The 3,983-nt window shown below is 28.4% G+C and overlaps 1 long non-coding RNA gene across 1 annotated transcript; it reads right to left on the reverse strand.

Moving 5' to 3' along the window:
- Positions 1–380: 380 nt before the first annotated feature.
- On the reverse strand, positions 381–2,543 carry LOC139886208 (uncharacterized). The gene is made up of 3 exons (XR_011772319.1): positions 2,269–2,543; positions 2,068–2,182; positions 381–830 (listed from the first exon to the last, which is right to left on the reverse strand). It is a non-coding gene; the product is annotated as an uncharacterized lncRNA (long non-coding RNA).
- Between the last annotated feature and the right edge of the window lie 1,440 nt (positions 2,544–3,983).

Raw genomic sequence — 3,983 nt, forward strand, 5'->3', positions numbered from 1 at the left:
TATATATAGCTGCCTTTAAAAGGTTGAACACGCTTATGTAAGACAATTTCAATGTATGTACTTAAAAATTACTTTGAACCTGCTTTGAAACTCTCACTTCCAGTAAAGACCATTGCAATGTCTATTCTTAATTCATTTTATAACTCTCACTTTGAGTAAAATTGCTTTGAAACTATAAGAGTAAGTTTCAAAGAACAAACGTCTCACATGACAAAAGTTTTAATGCTCATTTTGTCATGGTAAACGACGGACATAGTCAAGTATAAAGTATTGTCCATTTCCCGAGCCAGCATTTCCCGAGCCAGCAGCGCACATTATCTACAATAGTACAATGTGTACAACTTACAAGTGCAACATATTATGATATACAGAGTGGCTATTAAACATATTCTATATACGCTACAAGTAAACCGTGTACGATAACATAAAATTCTTATAATTGCTTGTTACAATAACCTTGTTCGTCAATTCTAAACAACAAAGTCGGACTTAAAAAAAATCAATAAAAACCTCAAGGCAAATCAAAACCACACTATTCAATCCTTACTTACCCCCACCACATGCCTTTGGGCTGGTTGCATAACAGCCCGAATAAAACTGGACCTTAGCCTTTTGTTGGTTTTCATCCGTAATGTTTGAATCACGGTGGTCTATCTTTGTAACACCATCAACATCCCTATGCTCAAGCTTATCATTGATATCTTCATCCTTACTTTTACCTTTGCTTTCACTTTTCTTCATTGTTACTAAACTAGTAAAAACGTCGTCATCTTCAAAACATGTTGCACGTTTTTTGTTGATTTTTTCATTTATACTTTTCAAGTCAATACCTACAATTAAGTCTTCCACATAAGTTAACAAAAATCAGAATAATTTGTAAACATTGATTGAACAAATGTTAAAATCTACCATAATTAACATATGTACTATACTCATGTGAACATTCTATGTCCACAACTATACTAAATTTAAAAATTGTCAAATTTTACATTCTGAAACATATATAGAATGATAAATTTGATAACCTACACATGTTCATAATACACATCTTTACTTATGAACAACAACTGTACTATACAACATGAACAAAATGTAAACATCTACCACAAATAACATACACAATAAACTAATGTGAACATCACTCATAAACAACTAACTGTCAACATGTTACCTACCAAAATAAATATGTAGACAAATGATAACCTTCAAATTTTCATAGGGAGTTGATCCGTACACCACATTGTTTTTGCCATACACCACCAAAACAATTATTTAGACAGTTTTACCCTTTCTTTGAGAAGTTAAGGGGAGTTGGTGGTGAACTAAAGGATGGGTAAAAATGTCCAAAAAATTTATTTAGTGGTGTATGGCAAAAATAGAGGTGGTGTACGGATCACCTCCCATTTTCATATTACACAAGTTAACTTATGAACATCAATTGCACTAGTGCTAACAAACTAACAAAATGCTAACAAATTAACTAACTATATAAACACAACACAGTTCTGTAATACAATAACACTGGAAACTAATTCAGTTGTACAACTACCTACTAACACCAACTACACATGTTAACAAATGTACTACTAATTCACAAAACATTTCCAGAATACAACTAACATGTTCAGGAGAAACATGTTCAGGATACTCTACTTAAAATCAAATCATAAATGTTAACAATAACCAAGTTTATTTATTGAGTTACGAAAAACATGATCAGAATAAAAACATATGCACAAAACATGTTAACAAACTAACATAATGTTAACAAGTAACCTCACGTACATAATTATACAACTAAACATGTTCAGAATACTATACATAACATCAAAACATAAATGATAAACCCATAATGCTTTTTTATATATATATATAAACTAACAATCTGAACAATAAAACTCAACAACATAATTAAACAACGTTCAAACTACACAAGTATTAAGCATCTTCACACAATATTAACAACTAAACTCCTAAGCTTAATTGCACAAATGAACATGTTCAAACTACATAAGATAACATATTCACACAGTGTTAACATGTTAAATTCTTGATACGCAGACTCACCAATTGTAATTATAAATCACGGAATAGATTAACAAGTGTAATCAATGACTTTCACACCTCAAAGATTATGTTCAATTTTTGATTTATCCTGTACAACATCCATGAAATTGGATCACTGTAAAAAACCAACGATTATAAAAGAAAAAAAAAATTCAAAATACTAAAGATAATAACTAAAATTAACAATTAAACATATCGTACCATGATTGTTCACAATTGTATGAAGGAATTTTATGCTTTTGATTGACGCCTTTTTTGAAGATGCATATCATCGCTTAAAAAGATATGTAATCCAGTTACAAGGATTTTTTTTCAGAAACAATGAATTTTAAATCGGTATTTGGCCTACAAATTAGGGATGACAATGATCCGTCGATTTTAGTGTTAAAACTGCTAACCTGATTTTTCTTAACTGCATACGGTTATGTTTAAATTCTGAACTAACATAATGATCCGTCGATTTTTATCATTCCAGAAATACCCCTAACAGTGTAAATGTAATATTTTTAGAATAATAAATAATGCATTTAATCTCAACCATCAATCTAAGGGTTTAAAATGGTTCTTGAAGTTCTCACTTTTTTCTTGGTTCTCATTTGAACCCATATATATATATATATATATATATATATATATGTATATGTATATGTGTGTGTGTGTAATCTAGGATTAAAATTCAATGGGTTTCCGAATTTTTTTTATTACAAATTATGTTTGAAGTGTATTTTAGTGGTCGTTTACCTTCAAAAATCTATAAATCCTGAATATATATGGGGTCCTATACTTAAATTAAGTGGTATTCTACATAGTTTGGAGTATAGATTATTAAAAAAAATTAATCATGTGGAGTCAAAGACCCCATACCTTAAAGGGTAGATTCGCCCTGTGCATGTGTGTGTAAGTGTGTGTGCGCACACCGACTTCAATTTTAATACATGTACAGAGGGATAATTTAGTCCACGCTAATTCTAATCGATTACATATAAAGCAAACTATCATATAAAGCAAACTATGTTTTTGTCATTTCAAGCAATCTCAACTGTCGTTTAATACTGTAGAGAGATGACTTCATGCTAATAATATGTTGCGTCACGCTGACCTATATATTTTATTTTTTATCTTTTCATTCTCATTCATATAATAATATTATTATCTTTTTTATTTCAAACGGAAATACTTTCCATTACTTCAATTTTATCAACTTTTAAACATTTCATTTAATAAAATTTATGTACCAATTATAAACTACTTCAAAAAGATTTAATTCATATAGTGAAATCATGTATTAATCAAAACGATTTTCACATTCAACAAACGTAGACTTTTGTAAAATATGTTTTTAACAATTTTTTTTTTTTTTATTATTTTTCATGTAAAATCAGTCTTGTGTGTGTATGTTTTGATTCGCTGCGGGTAAAACATCTTAATGAACAAATTATTAAAATAATATTTTGTTTATATATTAAATATATGTATTGTTACAAACGATTACTCACACTAATGCGAGATAACCTTTTAGCTCCTATATAACTAAATTAAAAAGTCTCATTATTTATTCAAATTTTTGTATCAACAGGAATATTATCAATCTAATTAATAAATTTTGCTAATTATAATTAGGGATTTGATTGACTCCTAAAATTGAATTGCTTATAGAAAATTCCAAAGAACCACATATTTCACATAGGAATTAAGAGAATTGAAGAATAGTCCATTTATCACAACGTATTTACAACTAAACATTAAACTAGTTTTCAACCATCTTTTCAGGAGACTGACATAATCTGATATTAATTTTGTTAGATTGTTAAAACACACACACACACACACACACACACACATATATATATATATATATATATATATATATATATATATATATATATATATATATATATATATATATATATATATGT

Source organism: Rutidosis leptorrhynchoides, chromosome 1 (genome assembly GCF_046630445.1).
Source record: "Rutidosis leptorrhynchoides isolate AG116_Rl617_1_P2 chromosome 1, CSIRO_AGI_Rlap_v1, whole genome shotgun sequence".
Classification (NCBI taxonomy): Eukaryota; Viridiplantae; Streptophyta; class Magnoliopsida; order Asterales; family Asteraceae; genus Rutidosis; species Rutidosis leptorrhynchoides.